Source organism: Lepidothrix coronata, unplaced genomic scaffold, assembly GCF_001604755.1.
Source record: "Lepidothrix coronata isolate B3197 unplaced genomic scaffold, Lepidothrix_coronata-1.0 Scaffold161, whole genome shotgun sequence".
NCBI classification, from domain to species: domain Eukaryota; kingdom Metazoa; phylum Chordata; class Aves; order Passeriformes; family Pipridae; genus Lepidothrix; species Lepidothrix coronata.
In genome coordinates, this window is record NW_016690341.1 from 550,290 (window position 1) to 572,596 (window position 22,307).

Genomic DNA, 22,307 nt, shown 5'->3' on the forward strand with positions numbered 1-22,307 from the left:
TCCATTTAATTCAGTTGATAAAAAGCACCTGGAAATCTATCCACACATTTTTTTATAGAAATGCAAGTAATTTTTGGTTTTGTTTTTGTTTTTTTTTTCTTTTTTTTCTTTTTGAGTAGCCAAAGGAGGAAGAAAATTATATTTAAAAAATTATGAGAAATGCTTTCAGTGTTTTTCAAAGTTATAAAGACAGCTCCTGACACTTTATCATATAATACCTTTTCATATTTAAAAATAGTAATCTGGACCTTCCAGGTTTTTGCCAAGATTAATTTGTGTGATATATTGCATGTACTTAGGGTATGATATAACACTCAAGGGAAGCTCCCACAAATTTCCTTTACTAGTTGCACTATACTACACCCATTCTTCAAAGTATGTTATTCAGGTGACATGTGACCTCTTCTCCCACACAGCTAGTGATAGGACAAGGGTGGATGGCCTCAAGTTGTGCCAGGGGAGGTTCAGGTTGGTTATTAGTAAAAATATCTTCACTGAAAAAGTGGTTAAGCATTGGAACAGGCTGGCCAGGGAGGTGATGGGGGCACCATCCCTGTAAGCGTTCAAAAAAGGAGTGTATGTGTCACTTGGTTTAGTTGTTGTGGTCATATTCAACTGAAGATTGGACTTGGGTATTTGGAGGTCTTTTCTGACCTTAAAGATTCTATGTTTCTACGATATTTCCTTTTAAGAAAAGATGGATTTAATCAGATTGCTCATCAAACACAAAGAAGAAAAGCAGCTGTGTAGGTCTGCACAATATTTTTAACTCACTTTTGCTGAGTTATAGGGTTTAAGGCTTCCTTTCCAGATGTTTATTCTAGCAACTTTATCAAAACTTCATCAAAATACAACACAGAAAGCAAGAGATTCAATTTAGACTTAATAATTTGAGTCCTAAGAGCCAAAAAAATGCATGTGACAGACAGGACTTGGGTGGGCCTTAAATGTGTTGGTACCTGAAATTTTTGGAACAGATGAAGATGTGTCAGGTATGGTCTGCCCATAGCACCTGGTATCTTCTCCAAGTTACAAAGGAAAGCGAACCCACTTCCACTTTCTGCCAATAAACTTCCCCAGAATTGACAGTAGACATTTTCTGGATCCAGTGTGTCAGTTTGGTCCAGATGGAATGACAGAACGACAGTAACCAAACAGTAGAAAAAGTCAGTTTTCAATGCCACAAAGAGTGTACCTTCACTTGCTGATGTGCTGCCTCTAGCACAAACCAATTTCCAAAGCTGCCAGAGAGATCAACCTCCAAATATGCATATTTTAAATTGAAAGAAAGAAAGGAAGGAAGGAAGAAAGAAAGAAAGAAAGGAAGGAAGGAAGGAAGAAAGAAAGAAAAAGAAAGAAAGAAAGAAGATGAAATTAGAACTAATTTTTCAATTATCAGAGGGATGATATTCTGCTACTTTTTATATATGCAAATATCATACTGTTTCCTGAGTGTTTCTGGTAAAGCACGATGACCCAAAATGTATCTCTAAGTCACTGTTTTTGGAAACAGAGTTCTGTAGTGTAGACACAGCCTTCACTATTCCCATATATATTTTCTTGGTTTATAAAATATTTTGTTGGACTGCAAATCACATCATGACAGTAACTTCTCCAGTTTATTATTTTCCCATCTCAACAATATTAAAAAACTCGTCCATAAAGACAGAACTTTTTCATAGCTGCTGGTAAGTACATGAAAGGATTTGTATTAGTCACTAGACAGGGAGTCCCACTGGAAAAGAAAAATGAACACAATGACATTTCCTCCTGAGTACTTGGTACAAACACTTGCTCTGTTGTCATTGTGCATTCTTTCTCTTGGAAAAATCTAAGTGGAAAAGAAAAAGGAAAAAACAAACAAACAAACAAACAACCCCCCCAAAAAAACCCCACCACTACAAGAAACAAGAAGAGGACAGTGCTCTTCTATGCCCAATAAGGAAACCACAGAGTCACAGCAGTCACAGCATGCAACTAAGTGATGTTAAGTTTAATTCAAAAGAAATCTAATGTCCGTAGTGGTCCTCATAATAACAAAAATATGTAGTAAGTCTGAGATTCCTCTTACACCATATACCTTAACCATAACCATCTAACAGTGAGTTCTGACTAGATAGTTTTCTTGGCTTTGCTTAGCATCATATTTGTGACCCTTGATCTAGGACCAGGCCACTTTGCCAATTTGTGGAGATGGACAAATTGTTCATTATTACTTTGAACTTGGAAACCCTAGCAATTCTGGTGCCTAAATTAGCTAGTGTAATAGGAAGTCAAAGCAGGCTGCTTAGCATTTTAAAATTGGAGCCCTGGTGTAAGAAAGTGTGTCAAAGGTGTTTTGGGGTTTTGGGGAACCAATTTCATAAGAGTTCAGTGGAGATAGTCAAAGTATTGCCATTGGTGATTCTTAGAGAGGAAGCAACTTCTGAAGACAGATATAATAAAAGTCCCCACTGTATTAGGAGAGCAAAAGGACTTTAAACACAGGAAATACCATAGAATGAAGATTAAACAGCGAGTCAGAGAGCATGCAAAGAGAGTACTACAGTAATCATTTGCATTTTCAAAGGACTTAAATAGATAAAATATAAATAGAATAAATATAAATAGAGAAAAAGAACAAAGAGAATTCTGCAGTGAAAATTACGGTACACTTGAAATATCATTAATTATATATTTTCAGTCCTGTGACCAAAATGTTTGTTTTTAATTAAAAAAGAACCTTTAAACCAGACAATGCCCATAGTATATCTGTTACTAAGTGTGCATGCTTCTAATAGACCAGCACAACAGCAGAACTCTGCCTTGGAAAAGAGGTGAAGAGAACACTTACTTAATGAGTGAAAACAGGCTGAAATATTTAATATCTCTTTGAAATTTGGACAGCTTAGTAAGGTTAATGCCTCTGCTTTTTAGGAAGTGACATGCTTTGCCTATGTCCTAAAGTAGGCAGGGGTGCAACTTTATAACAGTTCAGAAAGCAGCACTTCCAGGACTGGAATGACCCTTATGACCATGCCTGCAGTAGTGATTAAATTCTGAAGACAGAAGAAAAGTTCTTACTACTGAATTGGTGACCCCCTGGGTTGCGGTACTTGGATTTACTTTGCAGGTATCCTGAGTATTGACCAAACCTAACCTTGTTTTTCCTAGGAGACATTAAGATCATTACCCAAAGTAGTATGGATGCAGGCCATCAGTATCAACAGCCAGAGGATTTGACTGTCTTTCTAGTTTTTGTTTGGATGTGTTTGCTTTTAAAAATTGTGTCTCTTTTTGTTTACTAAGATATGTGATTTCATTTGGTCTTTAGAGAGATGAACTATAGAAGGATTAAGTAACCTTCCTGTGATACTTTCAACTGTAGAAAATTTTTCACAATAAAAGAAACATAATTTCTTAAGTAGTAGGGGAAGAAACTGAGACCTTGCTAAGTCAGTAAAAACCCTACAATACTTTCTTGTTCCTTGGTTTAAACTCTTCTGTAATTAATAAAGCTCAGTAATGCATCAAGGATCACAAAGTTACGGTTATTTACATTTCTAGAACAAATTTATTCAATTGCAAGATGTTAAAAGATGAGTTGCTGTTTTCCGCATCTTGTTGCGGATCCCTTGTCCTCTGATTATCTACATAGTAGGCGGCTTCTGGTAGGGTCTTCTTTCCATAAAAACACACAAACTCAGCCATTTGTTCAAAGAGCCTCTAGAGTTAAACAATCTGGATGAGGACTGCACTACGTTTGGTTCCCTCCACATAGGAGTCCTCCAGCTCTAACCTAGAAGGACATCAATACTGAAATATTCAACATGCTTTGGTAGCATAAGAAGATAATGAACCACACCTTCAGCATCCTGCTACAAAATATCAATAAAGCCAATGCAAGAGTGCCATCTCACTGCTTTGAGGACTTTGAACAGAATTATATGTAAAAAATTAATTAAATAATTTCATTTAGGCTACAAACCTTTAGTTTGAAGTTAGGAGACCAGATCCAAGTGTTAAAGTATATGGGGTAACAGCTCCACAGAAACCTGATCTTGACATTGATGCAGCACAGGCCATTTCAATGGGACAGTGCTCTCAGAAGCTACCTGTCCATTATTATATGCCTTCACAGAGCATTGAGAAACTATATTCCAGTGGTAGCTGGCTTTTTGCAATGGGATTCTGATAATAACTAGAAAGAAGATTTTTCTGAAAAATAATAAAATAAAAAACAAAACCAAAACAGACAGAACCCTGTGTGTGTGTTTGTATATAATGCAGTCATGTAAATACATGATGTTAATTCTGAACTAAATTTTCAAGTTTTTATAAGAAGAGCTAGTACCAAAAACTGCAAAGAATTCTTCAAGAGATAGACTTGTTGGAGGTAGACTTGGAAACTGACTTGATCAGCAAGTTCTCTCACTTAACACTTTTTAGTATTTGTCATTTGACTCCTAGCAATATAAATCTGATGATTCTTTGCTCTAGATGAAATGTATTTTAAATCAAAGCTTAAGGTTTGCTTTGGTTGAGTTTGGGGAATATAGTGATTTAGGGTTTCAGCTTCCAGAAAAAAAAGTGAAAGAAGGAAAATGGAGCTTCTTGGCATACTGAACCGGAAGCTCTAACCACTGCTTAACTGTATGGAAGACAATATTTGGAAATGTAACAGATCTCTAAAGGCATGCTGCTGTCTTGCAAAGGAGGACCCTGAGTCTATTCAGTTCCATCAGCTTCTAAAATTGGAGCTGGTTACACAGCTATTTTTAAAAGTGTACTGAAGTTCAGTGTAATTAAAACGATAGGTATGATAAAACCCTGTGACTTGAATCGTTTCCCTTCCTTCCCCTACATATTTCCTGTTTTCTCTCAGAGATGTTTCAATTTTTATTCTCCCATTTGATAAAATTGAATAAGAGTAATGTCATCATAGAAAGCTTCTTTATTCTAAATGGGTTTTTATTAATTTATAATAAAATCCAGGAATATATAATCAGCAATATGAATGGAGAAAAAGTACTGTAAAGAATGACAGAATAATTTAAACTGAAAGGTATCTTGTGGTGTCGTGTACTCTAACTGCCTGTTCAAAGCAAGGCCAATTTGATAGTTATCTTTGGTTGCTTATCCTTGTGTTAACTGGGAACTGTCTAACCTGTGCATAGATAAAGGCAAGACTTTTGGGAAAAGGAGTTGAGATGACATAAACTAAGCCCATTGTCATCCATGTAAAAAGACAAAAATTATAGTAGTGCAGTAAATTATAATTTTTGAGAGCTTGACTTGATGGATGCAATAGTATTTTTTTAATATACTCTTAGCAGTATTACTACTAATTCTGCTAATCAGGACGATTGAGTTTGCATCCCTTAATATACACTGCACTTTCTCACAACTTTTCTTTCTGTCTTCACGAACTGACTCTGTAAGACATTATCAAAAAGGTATAATAGTATATCTCTTACAGTAGTATATTTACGGTGGTTGCCTATATTACAAAGGAGGAGATCTGCTGGGAATCTGTTGAGATTCAGAAACCTTTATAGCTTACTGCATACCAAACAGCCCCTGGTTATGGTAATTCATCCCAATATACTTTTCCAATGCTGACCTATTCATTACCAGCTCCTAAACTTCTGTGAAGAACTAGAGCACTCCTGACCTTTTAATGCCTCAGAGTGTTATATTGGATGCTACACAGAATGACATTACAACATGATTGTCCCAAAATAATAAAATTCTTGCTTGTAAGTTGCTCTGAAATATGCACAAGTAAAGGCAATTAAGAGGCTTATTATGTTATTTGCAGCGTAAATACCTGGAAAATAACAATTTCAAAGCAACTTGGGGTATATGCAGAATATACTTTTATCCTCATTAATCTAAAAAATAGCCTAATGTTTTGGAATACAGAAACCTTTATTGTCATGCATAAATAGGAACATAACCAGTCAACTGAATATAATTGAATATAACTATATTCTATCACTGAATATAACCTGTAATGATCTCATTCAGAATTACACTTTAGAATTTTTAGGGCCATTCTTGAAAGTATACCTTTTAAGGGTCTTTTTTTCTCCTTCTCATACAATCTACTCCAAATTGTCACACTAAAATTGAAAGAACATAAAACATGAGGGAATCTGCATACCAAGCAATATACTCACCCTCTAATAATAATAATAAAAACTACTAAAAATATAACAATTCAGGAGGCAAAAGTGACCTTTCCTTCTTTCAGCTTGTGTTTGCATGTGAATTGGAAGGGATCAAAACCTTATGATAGGTCAAGTTATCTTACTGAAGCAAACAAACAAAACAAAACAAAACACAAATCCACAGAAAGATAAGCAAATGAGAGCTTTGAGTTAGGAACATCTTCCCCTGGACACAAGCTAATCTAGTTTGCAAAGAGGTTCTGGTTTCCATCATTAATAGATTAAACAACACTAAATATACTACGAGATTTGAGTCTCTGAATACATATGTGCACTTGACAGCTAAATTTTAGTGCAACCTGCCAAATGAAGACACTTCGGTCAGCAATGTGAAAATAAAGAAGAGAATGTCAGCTTTGTCCTAAGGGAACAGACCAGTTCTGTAGTCAAAGGCATTCCTCCCCAGTACATAACAATAATGGGATTTACTGAAGTGAATTGTGACATCATGGTATCAATAGCTATTTTTCTCTTTATTATAAAATTTGGCTTAATAGTTGCATTTGGAAAAAATCTAACAATAAACCAATAGAATCAAACAGTAAATAAATAGAAGACTAAGAAGAAATACTTTCCAAAAGACTTATGTGTCTAGTAGCCACAGGATTATGCACTATGTTAACAGAAAAAAAACCCACAATAAATTCCAGAATAAAGAAGGACAAATAAATAGAGAGAATAGCTTTAATTGTTTGACCCTCAGCACTGGTCATCTTTGTGTTGTTCAGCAGGTCTTGTCTCACCTTGGATATAAAAGATCAGTATTTCTTCTAACCTGGTCATTGAACTCCCTATATATCAGTTAAAGAAACAGCCACATCCAATAACAGTTCATCCCATGCACTTCAAATATCAATTTCAGAATGAAATTAATAGCTCTCTGGAATTATTTTTATCTATTTTTAGCTCGTCACTTTAATGGGAGCTTCAGTGACTAGCCTGGACAGGACACTGCATTTCAGACAACTGACATCAGATAATCATAGAATCATAGAATGGTCTGGTTCAGAAAAGACCTTGAAGATCATCCAATTCCAACTCCTCTGCCATGGGCAGGGGCAACTTCCACTAGACCAGGTTGCTCAAAGCCCCATCCAAGCCGGCCTTTGGCACTTCTAGGGATAGAAGAACCACATCTTCTCAGGGCAACCTGTGCCAATGTCTCATCACCCTCACAGTAAAAATTTTCTTCTTAATATTTAATCTAAATTTACATTTTTTTCAGATTGATAAGATGGATGATCTTCTCTTTTCTCCCTAATTCACAAAGAGTCAGACATCAAAATGCATCCTCCTTCCCATCATTCATTTTGTCTCAAAAAATGACTAATATTTGAGGCTTTGAAGAATGGAGCAAAAGTCCTAAAACGGGTTTATCTGTGTTAATTTTCTCATAGAGGGTGGGTCCTTCTAACACTGAGAAAGCAATATAAGATCTGAAACATAAAACTATATCCCTGATTAAAAAAGAATAAAACCCAATTCTTTAGTATTTTTCTTTTTTTTTTTACAGTAAATGTAACAATGTTCTTAGGGCTTCTGAGAAAACAGATACATCTTTAATTTTGTTATTCTAGTTTTAGTAAATGTCACAGTTAACACATATATTGTCTATACTTTCCCTTAGAAGCTTTTATTTTACTCTATTTCAAACCTATTAAAGAATAATTTTGCCTTTAAAGGTGGGTTTATAACTCTCATTCAAATATATGAATATGTTCTGTTGCATATCTTGATCCACCTGTAGCATGACTTAGAAATTATATATATCAGACATGTCTGTCAGGAGATCTGTGTCTTTTGTTCTAGACTTGGATTGTATCTTCTGAGTAATTCTTCTGGGACCTGGGCTTCCACAGACCCCTTTTAGGCACAGGGGTGCTTTTTCTTTAAAATGTAAAGGAGAGAACTGAGCTGTGGAATGAATGTAGACATGAATATCTGCCCACTTCAGTATAACATCTCTGTTTCCAAGGTGTGCTTTGTTAAACACTGAGTCTGTGGATAATGCTGCCTTCTCTTCTCCCAGAATTAATTAATAGTGAGCTCTAGAAGAAACTGTGTTCAACCTTCCTTCGGGTTCCTTTGGTCTTCCCTCACAAATCTTTGCCTCTGTGATGCGTGCCTGGACTCCTTCAGAAACTAGTGATTCCTTTGCAAATCTAGCAGTGATACAGTAGACTGCAAGGGAGAAATATGAATGGCAAGAGGCAGAAGGTGAGGGATGAGAATACAAAATTCAATTTCGTAAGTCTCAGAGGTCTACTTTGTATTAACTGATTTGATTTTTTCCTTTTTCTCCTTTTTTTTGCACATGGCTCCACTTTCTATATATACCTTATTAAGGTTAGAAGAGGTACAAGCTAAAGAGAAACTTAATTGAAAGCATTATGTTTTGCCTAGCTTCATGCACCAGTCTTAGAGCCTGTAGCAAAATCCTGCACTGTGCTTCCCTGTGGCTCATGGAAACACTTCTAAAACCATAAAGCAAAACCCTTCAAGGTCAGTGGTTGTCTGTCACTTTATTTCTGTACACCATGAGTCCTTGCCTTAGGGAGACCAGCCCAACTCATACTCGACAGCTTGGGCTTTGATTTTTTGTAGTCCATTGTCCCTTTTTAAAAGTACATAGGAGATTCAGGTTATAAAAAAGTCCAATCTCACTGCTTTGAGCTAGAACAATGCGTCAGCTATTTTATAAAATAAGTACCAATTGATAAAAGCAATAAATAAAATGGAGATAATTGGTATCTATTTCTATCTTATTTGAACCATAAAATCCAATTTACCATTTGTGATTTCAAATTAAACTCGGGAAATGAGATTGTGCACAATCACAACTGCTCATGTTTTGTGGCCAGCATGCAACCTGAAACTGTTTTCTTATCTAAAATATGACTGGTGTCTAAGAAAGACCCTTTGACAGCTGTCACTGAAAATTAAAAGTCCTTGACAACCATGTCCCTGTTTATTCCAGCAGCAGTGACATGATACAAAGAAGATTAGGTCCAGTAAATATAACTTGAAATAATGACAACTTTGTTAGGATTGCTTCAGATGTCTTAACAGAGGTGCACCAGTGACCTTTAGCCGCGAGGATACAATATGTTGCTTTCCGCGTGCTTGATATACTTTATTTCAAGTCTCAATGAGTGAAGAACAACTGTCTGAAAGCCTTTATGTGAAATTCTTCTGTGAACTGTATTGAATGTTGTTCACTGTCATAATCTAAGCCAACAGGCTTGGAAACTATGAGATAATGTATGTTTAGTGACTGTATGAAGCTCACACTTTAAAAAAAAATTATGACAGAATCTTACAGTGAAAATCAAGGGTCTTTCAAGGGTCCTCTGCATTAATTATAGCCTTTATAACCCTTCCCAATAACACAGAAAACAGTATCCAATTAAGTATTGCAAAATCTGTAAATTAGATACAAGGCTGTAGTTCTGGCTTTGCAGACTTCCATAAATATAAATAAAAGATATTGTGCTATTACTGAGAATGGATGGATAATTTATAGTTTTGCAATGACTACAAACCTTTTGGTCCCCTCAGTCAAAAGCCTGAACTAGTCTCTGCCTTCTCATAAAAGCTAACGCAGATATATTCCTGGAGATGTGGCTAAAGGCAGGAACAAGCCATGTGACAAAGAGGGGCAAGTTTCTTGTAGCTCATTGAACAGCAAAAGGAAGTGAGAACTGACGGTTCTGCTCTAAAAACAAACAAACAAAAAATTGCATTAGTGAAATATTTAACTGTTTGTTTGTTTGTTTTTATTACAGTAACATCAAAACTGTCATACCAGATTTAAGCCTTTTCTTTCAAAAACCTGCCATTTCCACAAAGGAGTTTTCTTTTTTTTTTTTTTTTTTTTTTTAACATCATCACACCCTCATCTTTACGGTCCTTCCAGTTCTCCACTGTTAGGAAGTGTGTAGGTGGATGCCTCATGGGTCAGATTCATCCACAATACAATGACAGTATCCACTGGTTTTATAAGTAAAGATGCATTTCTGAAAATCCCCAAGTACAGAATGTATGAGTATCTCAATAAATCAAGGTGAATCAGAACAATACTTTTGTCTTTGCTATTGTATAAACTTTAGTATTAGTTTTATGTTTTGTCAGCCAGTAACACTAAGTGTTCAAAAGTAAATACATATAGAAGTGTCCAGACCATTTGTGCAAATTCAGACTGGTAAGTAAAATTGCTTTGTAAGGCAAGCCACACTGTTATCTCTACTCTTAACTTTATAAAGAATGGGGTTATATTTCAAAGACATTATATTGAAAGCCTTCTTCAGACTTAGAGAATCTCTAAGTACTTTAGGAAAAGCAGTTTAGCAAATGCCTCTCACTTTCTCATAACGAGACTATAAGAAAGTGACAGGACTTTTGAAATATAGATAGGACAGGAGTGTTCTCAGCTATTACATTTGAGCTCCAATTAAAAAAGAAATTGTTCTAGTACAATGGTGAATCATACTGAAAACCAGGTTTCTGCTTAGAGATATTCATCACATGCTTTGGGATCCTTATAATCAAAATATATAGAAAGTAGATGTTCACTAAAATGTATAGATCTATTATCCCCAAAATGTAAAGTCCCCAAAATACTATATTATTTTTTCTGCCCTGTATTTTCCTATGACATCTTCAGTACTTACGTTGACTGGAGGCAACAATGTCTCATGTACTTAAGAGTTATTGTAAGAATATGTGATTCTACCAGATTATGATGTTAACCTTAAAATATATGGCTATTAAAATACTCTGGCTTTAGAAATTTTGTTAACTTCATGAATGTTCACAGACTGAAAAGAATCACACAGATTTTTCTCTCTTCCCCACAAACCCCTTAGATGTTCACTTGTTCAGTTTTGTTTCAATAAAATCTCATCTTCATTACAAACCTTTACACAAAAATCAATTTAATCATTTCTTTATTGGTGTCACTGCCTTTGGTTCTTTGGCCTTAAATTTGCTTCTGCGCTGCAAAGCAGGCAGTACAAGGCAATAACTGACAATTTTTTAATTAGTCTATAGACAGTTTGTTCATCCCTCCCAGTATGTGTATCTTCTCATCAGGGCATGAGTTTTCAGCTGTGGTATCACCATTACTGGATATCTTCAAGACCTGGCTTTTGCTTGGAGGCTTGAACAGCTGCCTGTTTTTATCCAACACTGCAATGGCTGTTGTCTGTCACTGTTAGACAAAGTTTCCTAGAGGTATATTCAGCTACCTCTAGGTGACCAATTTAGCCAGATAATTCAGCTGGCTTGTGTCCCTGAGCTCTGTCTTACCAGTGAAGACAGGTAGGATTTACCAGAGTAATTCACTGAGTTAGATTTTGGATGCTGAATCTGGAAGATTCTGAATCCTCTCTTGACTATAAACTAGGAATATTAGGTAGGCAAAATATCCAACTTAGATTCTTGAACTTCAATGTTGTATTTCCTATATCTTCAAGTACATCCATGTAATTATTCAATATCCCTTGCTTCTGTACTCCTGGGATGAGAGGAAACAGCTGCAAGTTGCATGAGGAGAGGTTTAGATCAGTTATTAGAAAAATTTCTTCATGTAAAGGGTTGTCAAGCACTGGAATGGACTGCCCAGGGAAGTGATAGAGTGACCAAGTGACCACTGCTGGAGGTATTAAAAGACATGGCACTTGGGGATGTGGTTTAGTGGTGAGCTTGGCAGTGCTGGTTTAATGGTTGGACTCGATGATCTTAGAGCCCTTTTCTAACCTAAACAATCCTATGATTCTATGATTACTTATAATAAGAACCAGAAACTTACTGCAAAGGTGCCTAGTTGTCACATCATAAGACTGTCACAGTGTCACTGACTGTCACTGGCAGTCAGAGTGACATAAGAAAAATCATTCTGAAGGAATAATACTTCCCCTTGCTTGTCTAAGAGACTGGGGGTCCTGGTTGACGAGTGAGCTGAATATGAGTCAGCAGTGCCCTGGCAACCAGGAGGGAAGCAGAGGTACAGGCACTGATCTCTTCTCTGCAGTGATCAGGGACAAGACCAGAGGGAATGGCCTGAAGCTGTGTCAGAGGAAGTTTAGGTTGGGTAACAGAAAATGGTTCTTAACCCAGAAGGTGGTTTGGCACTGGAACAGGTTCCCCAGGGAAGTGATCACAGCACCAAGGCTGACAGAGTTCAGGAAGCACTTGGATGATATTCTCATCCAAGTGTGGTTCTTGGGGATGATCCTATGCAAGGCCAGGAGTTGGACTCGATGATCCTTGTGGGTCCCTTCCGACACAGCATATCCTGTGAAAATTAATGTTTTGCGTATTTTTTTATTTGTTTTGTTTAAAAATGTATCAGAAATTCCTACAGAATCTTTATAAACATACCCCAAAAAGATCAGTCCTATTATTCAGTCAGTTAAAGAGGTTATAGGTTATGGCTTATTTGACAGCACCTTTTTGTTGTTTTGTTTTTTGGTTTTTTTTAATAGGTGCAGCGATCTGTTATCTCAGTTTAATCTTTCTGACAATCAAAGAGTCACAACACATAAAATTTCAATGATATTGAACGTGCTGACAGAAAATCTGACCAGAAGTTATTTGCAACAGCTACAAGAACGTAACACCTCAGGAAAAGCTATGAAAATGAATAAAAAGTTGCTGCCACTGGCAAATACATTTATCCAGGGATTTGCTACCATGTCAGTAGCTGGGGACAAATTGAGATGCCTTCCAGTTATAAAGCTTTGTACGTGCCTGACTGCTAGGCATGCTGACTGTGGCATAAAACCTATCTGAAGATGTTTTCTCCCAAGTTCTCATAAACCCCGAAGACAGCAGTTTTCCAGAGGATAGTGCTTTAGCCCTACAGAAGGCATCCATCATACCATAATAAGCTCTTTCTGTCTGATTTATTTCTTATTCATCTGGCAATTCATTCAATGTAAACTTCTAAATTTCAGTAAACAAATTATTATCTTTTAGCCTGTCATGGCAAATTCGTTTCACTGTCCTGAACAATTAGTTGATTTGGACAGTATTCATGCTAGTGGCCTTAAACATCCAAGATACTTTGTCTCACAAGTATATTTTCTGTTTCCCTAAGGTCAACTTCAAAATTCTGTCAGGATTAGCATTTTATTCTAGCAGCTTTCTTCACATTGACTACAGATTTCTCTCATATATTTCCTGAATTTCATATACAAATCATTAGTCCAGCAACATCATTGTGAAGCATATAAGTGTCTATGCTGCAGCAAGCACTGCAGGCCCCCTCCCATCTCAGAGTGTATCCAGCAGAGTGGAATTCATACAGTCACAGGATAAATCATATTTCCTGCAGAGCAGTCTCTACAACACAAAACTTCCTTAAAAATGTCAGCAGATGAATAACTTGCAACTTTGCTCTGAAAAAGCCCACAGTAACCAACACAACATGCAACCAGTGTTATAAAAACGCAGTATTCCACCATTTGCCTGTATTCCTAAATACTCCAGTGGAAAATGATGTGGGATACTAATACAGTGGTATTACCTCATCAAAGGTGTTCATTGTCTCCAAAAGGTGGTACAGAATTTTTCTAAAGCAGACAGAGACAGAAACTGAACTAGAATTCAAGTTCCTTGACTTCCCCTGTTTCATCTTAATGATAGGTTTTTGTTTATTTGTTTGGATTTTTTTTCCCTAATTTCTTCATGTAAGGACTGATATGACAATCTCATGACAATACTGGTAAGAATTTCAGAAAGCTTACAAGTAGCAGAACTAATAAAAAAGGATTTGAAGTAGAATTGTGTCATGGATTATTTGGTTTTCCCATCCTGACTGCAATATCTCCAGCTTTCCCCTCATCTTCTTTCTCTTTTATGTTATCAGTCCCTGAATACCTTTGCTGCTCAGAGATTCCCCTTGTGCAGTGGCACAGCAAATGTTATAATATGCTGTGAGAAAAGCATATGTTAACAGGTCAGCTTACATAACCGTATTGAGTGACTTGATAGCAGATAAACAAAATATTTAAGCATCAATCTCTTTTTTACACTTTTCTCTCATTTCAGGCATTTTGAGATGTATAAAAATGGAGGTAAATGATCCCGTGTCTTTCTTCTCAGTTGTGCTTTTCCCCCAGATTTAAATATGTATAGCTCTTTACTGTCACAGACTCATAGAACGGTTTGGGTTGAAGGAACCTTAAAGATCATCTAATTCCAAACACCTTACTATAGGCGGAGATATCTTCCACTAGACTAAGCAGAGCTCAAACAGAGCAAAATAAATATTCTAAAGAGAAGACTGACACTGAACAGACAGTGCAATTTTGCAAGTCATATTTTCTTATGAAATGCGTTGCACAGTAGCAAATCCCCAACTAGTTTGTCCATCCCCTGTAGCTACGCTTATCTGGTTTTTTTTGGCTTTTCATGTTGAATTCAAAGAATTGGTCATTATGAGCTACATTGCACTAAGAGTCAGACAAGGATTGTTGGATTGAGGCCAATTGCATGAGGTTCAACAAGGTGAAGAGCCAGGTCCTGCTCTTGGGTCACAGCAACCCCAGACAGTACTCCAGGCTGGGGGAAGAGTGGCTGGAAAACTGTCCAGCAGAAAAGGACCTGGGGGTTCTGGTCAACAGCAGCTGAATGTGAGCCAGCAGTGTGTCCAGGTGGCCAAAAAGCCAAGGGCATTTAGATCTCTATCAGCAAGTGTGGTCAGCAGGACCAGGACAGTGATCGTCTCCCTGTGCTTGGCACTGGCGAGGACACACCTCGAATTCTGTGTTCAGTTTTGGGTGCCTTCATGACAAGAAAGACCTCAAGGTGCTAGAGTGTGTCCAGAGAAGGCCAAGAGAGCTGGGGAAGGGTCTGGAGCACAAGTCTGGTGAGGAGGGCTGAGGCAGCTGAGATTGCTTATTCTGAACAAGAGGCGGCTCAGGGTTTACCTTGTTCCTCTCTTTAACTACCTGAAAGGAGGTTGTAGCCAGGTGGGGTTTGGTCTTTTTTCCCAAGTAATGATTAACAGAACAAGAGGAACTGACCTGAAGTTTCACCAGGGGAGGCTTAGATTAGATATCAGGGAAAATTTCTTCATGGAATTGCAAAACATTGGAACAGGCTGCTCATGGAAGTGGTGGAGTCACCATCTCTGGAAGTGTTATAAAATATATGTGTATATGGCACCTAGGGACATGGTTTAAAACATGGTTGAAGTGCTGTGTTGATGGTTGGACTTGATGACCCTAAAGGACTTTTTCAACCTTAACAATTTTAGGATTCTGTGTTCTATAAGGAACATGTATTTTCCTTTATACTATTTTCACCACTCATTTCCAAGACATTCGCCTTACTGAGTTTTAAGAGGCAACTTCCAGGCAACATCCTAGCAGGCAGGGAGGAAATCTGAAACAGTGTAATTATGTTCATTTCTACTCTTTAAGAGTAAACCTTAATGTTAGTTAGGATGGATTGTTTGGGGTTTTTTTGTGGTTTTGTTTGTTTGTTTGGTGTGTTTGTTTGTTTGTTTTCAATTTTACATTCTTTTTTTGGCAAATATATGTGAATTGCACAGTTTAGTGCTGATCCTGAAATAGTTCAGACTCACTGTTTTACACACTGTTTTTTTAGTCCCAGTTTCTGTTGCAGACCTTGCCACTTCTCCCTAAAGTTGTCACTTATCACATCAGTTTGGCTTTTGGCAGGTTTTAGCTGGTGCCAAACAGTCACTTTCAAGTGTGGGGCTGATGTCTAAATGAGAGCATTCAGGAAAGTAGCTGAAGCCAAGTGTTGAATTTTTGTTATGTCAGTGTCAAGGCTTATAAATCTCTTATTTTGCAGTGAAAGATTGAAACTAAAGGAGAAAATAAATTAGCTAAAAGTAGGAAAATCTGAGGTTCTTACGTGCAAACTGTTTTGTCCGTGAGAAGCTAGAAGTACAGTATGTGAGAGGCTAGAAATTATGTCCTTACCTAAGAGTACAAAGGAAAAACACCTGGAGCTCAAAGAGAAATCCAATCAGACTGCTTGAGGTCAGTACTAGAATGTAAAGAGTAAGAAAGAGGGGATAAAGAATGAATGAATCTTGGATCTGATATCCAAGGAGCTTTTTACTTAAAGAAATAATTAGTGCATTCAATAAGTTTAGTAAGTTAGTGTTAGGAATTTTCAAGGAAAAAAGAAGTGGAAAACCACAAGCAGTTACCAGATGCAAAAGCTATTGAAATTTAACACAAATAATTTCCTCTATATTAGAGTTTATCTGTTTTCACAATAAATGTCCTGAAGACATGGTACAGACCATGATCTATAAATGATATTTACTTTTGGCAAAAATCATTTATACAAACATGTGTCCTGAGGGAATTTCATCCTCAGTGCCAAAAAGGAGACACCTTTATACAGGAGAAGGACCAGATTCATGTCTGTGTTCCCTTTTGAGGAGGAAGAGCTTGCAGCATCGTACTGCAATGTTCAGAAGAGGCAACATCACTGTACACGGGGATGCAGCTGAAGTCTCAAAACCAAGTCTAAATTAGCCATGGTTCAACAAGGCAGGTCTTCTCTACGCCTATCCTCACAAGTAATTCTTAGCTTATTGAATTATGGCTGTGCAAGCCTTTCCTAGGCTCTCTCTTTTCCCTCTCCTCAAGCTGTCCCAAAATCAAGCAAGTACATTATGTCAGTGGAGAACAAAGTTAATGCACTCTCTTTCAGCAGGTTTATTACTTCAGCCTCACTGTTGTATTGCCAGGGTTAACACAAATTCCACTTGAGAGTAAGCTACAGTGGGAATAGTTTTTCTGGATTTTGGTGAGGCTTTTGATATTGTCCTCCCTATCCTCCTTCTGTCCAGCTGTGGGATGAGTGGGTTCACTGTGTGCTGGATGAAGAACTAACTGAAGGGCACAGCTCAAAGTGTTGTGGTGAATGGGGTTATATCTGGTTTTTATAGTGGTCTTTCTCAGGGTTCAATTCTAGGGTCAGTTCTATTCAATATATTTATCAACAAATTGGATGCAGAAATTGAATACACAATTGGAAAAATTTCTGATGACACCTAACTTGTAAGTGCAGGTGCTGTTGACTCTCTTGAGGGACAAGAGGCTTTACAGAAGGATCTAGATAGATTGGAGACCTGGGCAATTATCACTGATAAGAAAAAATGACGAATTCTGTACCTGGGCACAGAAAAGGAGAAATTGGGAGAGGATTTGGGGTGCTGGCCAGCAGTAGACAACAAAAGCCAGAAGTGTGGCCTGTTAGCTGAGTGGGCAAAGCCCATCCGGGGTTGCATCAAACAGCAGAACTAGTTGGTGAAGTGATTTTCCTGCTGTGTTTAGGGCTGGTATCACCTTGGAAATGTAAAAAGATAGTGTTGAAAGTAGCAGAAAGAGCAAATCAGAGGCTATGGATATGATTATCAAGGACATGCTTTGAACATGTGACCTAGAAACCTAATATGTTTGACAATACAGACATAGAAATAATATGTAACTTGATATTTCAAAAATGTTTACACACCACTACTCACATAACAAATATTCAGTTAATGAACTTGGGGAATAATTAGAACAAAAATAAAAATTTATTTCATTCTGCTTGAATCTGTATTGCAGCAGATAGAGCATTTCAAGCTATTGATAATGCGGCTTCTGAAGTACTTTCCCTCTGTTTACCCAGTAACCAATTTTTTGCATTTCGTTCAAAATATCTTCCTCTATTTTCTATTACACATTCTTTCAATGTAATTTTCACTTCAAAAACATTGAAGTTCTCATAAATCTGTATGGTGTAATTTATATTGTAGGGCTGCAAGAGACATTGAGAGAAATACCTGTTAATAATAATACAATCAACATTCAGCAGGTTATTGGCTCAGACAGAAACACTGATGAGTGCTTTGGTATAGAAGTCCACTGTATTTCACGTACACCTGATTGGTAATAATCACATGCAGTCTCAGTTTCTGAATCTTTTGATTTATTGTTCACACCTAGAGGAACAAATATAATATCCTCAAGGAAAAATTAGTGAACGTATCTTTCTTCTTGGGTGTAGTATAGGCCCTTTCCAATTTTTTTGTAAAGCTATTGCCTTCTGCTTTTATATTAATATTGCTTTATCCTCAGTGAAAACAACATATTCTCTATATCATCTGCAGTTCTAATCATAAGAATGATGAAGTAGTGAAAAAATTGCAACATGCATTTTCTTGCACCAAGATTCCTGCAGTCATACTCTGTCATCATGCTCTGCGGATGCTGTTTCTATACCTCTATTATAAAGGCCATATGTTCCCTCTATGTATTATGGATATAAACTAAAGCCCACTGAAATGGAAGAACTCTCACTTGGCTTCAGAGAAGTCCTATATCTCTAAAGAGAAAATCAACAGCAAAGGAAACTCGTTTTATACACTAATGTTTTGCAGATTTAAAAAGTACACAGTTCCAGATTGTATCTCCATTTTTAATTGTAGGTGTGAGTTTCAAACTAAAATTATGTACGCTGCCCTGTTTTATTTACATGGCAAACCTATTTACTGTTGCTGCTTTGAGCACATATATGTAGAAGGGAAAGGAATGAAAAAAACCCTGTTTAAAGGAACTCCTCCTTTTCTGGTACAGCCTGGAAACCTTTGCCTATCACTGCATGTTTATTGGTATAAACTGCTTGGCTGAGTGTTCCTGTGAGTTAGCATCACTAGCAGAAATGAGAGGGCTGGCTGTCATTCATGATGTACAACAGCAGAAATCGGTCTCCTCTGCAGGATTTAGTTGATAGGGTAGAAAATGTACTAAAAGGTGAAGAATTTTTCCCTGGAAGGTCTACCATAGACTAAATCCTCCAGAATGGAAGCTGACCAAACTGCTGTGTTTGGACCTCAGTCCAGTGTGTTTGTAGCTTTTATTTTCTCAGTAGGTTCCAGTAACCATCTCTAGCTGATTCGCAGTCTGTTTTGGGTAGAAAATTGGGATGGTACTTCTGCATGGAACTGGGATGCAATCACCCAGCCCACAAATTTCTCATGCACGGAAATGACTCCAGAATCTGGACAGGACATTTATTGTATCTCCAATTCTCTGGATGCTTTTTTTTTAAGCTTCAATTCTGAATGGCTGGAAAGGACAGAAAGATTTTGCAAAGTATTCTGAAAAAAACTCCTCCTTCCTTTAAAGATATCAAAAAAGATGTACAGATCTACAGTTCCCTGCCCTAATTTCCTAACTGCTGTGAAGTTTTCAGTGGCTGTGACCACAATTCAACAAGCAAACTCTAATATTGCCTTATGCAAGTGGCTACTTCTCCACATCACAGATGCTATCTCCTCATAGAGCTCTGTTTTTCTCAGATAATCTAATAATGAAATAGAACATTATTTGTAAAATCATCCTTATATCCCTCTGTCCTAGATATTTTTTCATTGGTTCCTGAGAAATTCTGAGCTTTCTTTTCACTGCTTGACCTCAGAATTTTTTAATCTCTAATGTAATACACACACTTGTGCTTTAATGGGGGGTTTTAACTCTAAAAGATCACAGATCATAGCTTTGAAATAATATAACTTGGCTACTCGACCATTAAATCTCATTGAAGATTGATTTATATTTAATATAACGAAGTTCCTAATCAAACTCCTGTGGTTTTGAGGGGGTGGGATATTTGTTTGTTTGTTTTCTTTTTGCCTTTTTTTTGTGTTTTTTGTTGCTGTTGATTGTTTGGTGTTGTGCCGTGGTTTTTACTTCACCGAGGAACCTGTTGCCAAGAATGATTCATTTATCATGAGATCTTTAGAACAGCAGTGCCTCATTTCTAGTCCTTGCCAATCTGCATAAGTCATCTAGCAACTCACTTGGAGCATGATTCAAAGGGCAATAGGCACTGTAGTGATGCTTTGAGGAAAAGAAAAATGTACTGGGCATGCTCAGTGAATGCTTTTCACGCAACTGTGAACAAACAAATCAGGCAAGACACTTGATTAAACAGCACAAGTCTGCACTGCAAAGCAAATTATGATAAATTACTAGTATTGATTACTTTTTACCAGAAGGATGAGATTGTCTGGTATTTAAATTTAGGAATGCAACCAAAAGATACCTTGACCTCACCTCTGCACTGGGAACCAATATAAAATTAATTGGAGCTGTCGTTCAGGTAGAAGTCACAATTATTTGACAGTTGATTTATTAGTTTAAGAGCTAGCTACAAACCAGATGCGTTCTCCACTCATACGTGCTTTTTGCAGCTTAGTTTGTTAATGCAGAAAAACCTCTGGGATGCTGATAGTTTTTGTTTAGTGCCTGTAGTATAATACATTATCATTTGAATTAATGCACCTCTGATCAGCAATAAACAATTTTAGCTTGTTTTTGTGATCACATTTTCCCCTTTTTTAATTTTGCTTTTATTTTGCTAAGTAGCTTGTGCTGCTGAATTCATAAATACATAACCAACTGGGACTTGGAGTCCTTCCACGGTATGGCATTTGCAACAGCCATCAAAAGTTGCAAATACTGTGTCTGCTGGTACTGTTGATTCCATATCATAGATATGTTGCACTCTAAACAAAGCATGTACTGACCTGAATTCTCAGGAGTGTTGAGCAGCTGTTTCTTTTCTGGTTTTGTCCCAAAGAACTGATCTATTGTAACTACTGGTAAACTGCCTTTTCAGTGTGAACACAGAAACTTCAGTGTGAGTGGCAGAGTTTACTCTTATAAATCTTTTCTACATGTGTATATGCAAATATACACACCTAATGTGTCCGAGGGAAAATTATAAACATTATTATTTCATTAAGTTGTCATCCTTTTGTTCTTTTTTCCAAAGGAATTTAAATCTTTAATTGCTGTATCATGTCTCTCTTCTGTAATCATGAGGATATGTACATTTTATCTGAAATTATTGCAAAGCTTAATTAATCTTTGTCTAGATTAATAAAATTACTCATGCATGAAGATATATCAGAGGAAACCTAACAAAATCAAAGGGAGGGAAACTCTTTTCTGTCAGCTAGAATTATAGATACTTTTAAAAAGGCATTTTAAATGTCTCCTCTATTTTTTGGGGTTTTGGGGGCTTTTTCGACATGACATGTGCAATGTTGGCATGATAATATCCATCTTTCTCCACAGTGCTTCTATAGGGCATTTTGCTGTGTGCTCAGCACCAGAATATAGGATTGATTGTACTGCTGCCATGCACAGCATGTAGCTGTTGAGTATAGGCAAAACCAGATCATGCTCACAGATACCAGAATATGTCAAAAGCAAGACTCTAGCACAACCTGGAATCAGGGTATCTTGATTGTAGTGCCTCGTTGCAGGTCACATGCCTGAAACATTGAATCCTGTGTTTTGGAGAACCTGATGTGACCTCTGTTTCAGAAATTAGATTGGGGAATCTGCTGGGTCACTGTACCTGCTGTCAGTATCTTCTCCTCAACTTCATTCTTTTCTATCATCTTATGTTTTTATGCACTATCTAATGCATTTCTCACTGAAATAATGGTAGGATGTAAACAGTATGTAATGAAACATCTGGGGCCTCCTGAACTAAAAAAATGAGTTTGAAACACTATAGAATACAATGTACTAATAGACTGTAATGTGCAGAGTACAAATGTCACAGCTTCATAATAGAATGCAGTGGTTCTGCCTTCAGGTCAAGAAAATTTCTGGAACTCCACTAACCATATTTTCCCCTAAGATCTTATAAAAAATAAAAAAAGCCAAAGCAAAACAAGCAAACAAAAACCCTAGCTGCATCAAAAAAAAAAATAAATTAATGAATTCTAATTATTTTCCGCCTTCTTTTTCTCAATTTACTCTAGTGCTATAATGTGCAAGCATAGAATCACTGGAAAAGACCTTCACGATTGTCAAGTCCAATCATTATTCCAGCAATGCGAACCCATCACTAAACCATGTCCCCAAGTGCCACTTTTAAATACCTCCAGGGAAGATGACTCAACCACTTCCCTGGGCAGCCTGTTCCAGCTCTTGAAAACCCTTTCCATGAAAAAATGTTCCCTAATATCCAATCTAAACCTCCCCTAGTGCAACTTGAAGCTGTTTCCTCTTGTCCTGTTGCTTGTTGCCTGGGAGA